We start from the raw sequence: 594 nt of genomic DNA, 5'->3' as shown, positions 1-594 counted from the left end.
TATATATATATATATATATATATATGTATGTACGTATATATAAAAATATATATAAAGGAGGCTAATAGGTGGACTGCTAATGTGCTAGAAGATCACGTGTCATGTGTCTACTAAGATCGAATAATTCTCAAATGGAATTTAGCGAAGTAACAAAAACGTAAACGGGCAAGACTAATGAAAATTACAGAAAAAATATAATTATTTGTAAACATGTTTCGAAATTAATAGTTTGTTACCGGAAATATCTGTTTGTCATCAGTATAGACCGTTGGTCTATACATATTATAACACTGCTGCATTTTGTAACCTAATGTAGGGTGCGATCGATTCCATTATATCATATCCTGCTCACAAGGGAACAGTGAAGATGTAAGCCGATACGATCGTCGTATTAAATATGCCTTACAGTACAACCTGCCTTCCCTATCAAACATGTACAATACACACACACACATTCACACACGCACAAATATATGTATGCATATACACATATATGTATGTGTGTGTGTGTGTGAGTGAGTATGTATATATATATATATATATATACACACACACATATATATATATATATATATATATATATATATATATATA

This window comes from Octopus bimaculoides, chromosome 5 (assembly GCF_001194135.2).
Source record: "Octopus bimaculoides isolate UCB-OBI-ISO-001 chromosome 5, ASM119413v2, whole genome shotgun sequence".
NCBI classification, from domain to species: Eukaryota; Metazoa; Mollusca; class Cephalopoda; order Octopoda; family Octopodidae; genus Octopus; species Octopus bimaculoides.
This window is presented reverse-complemented; position numbering follows the sequence as displayed.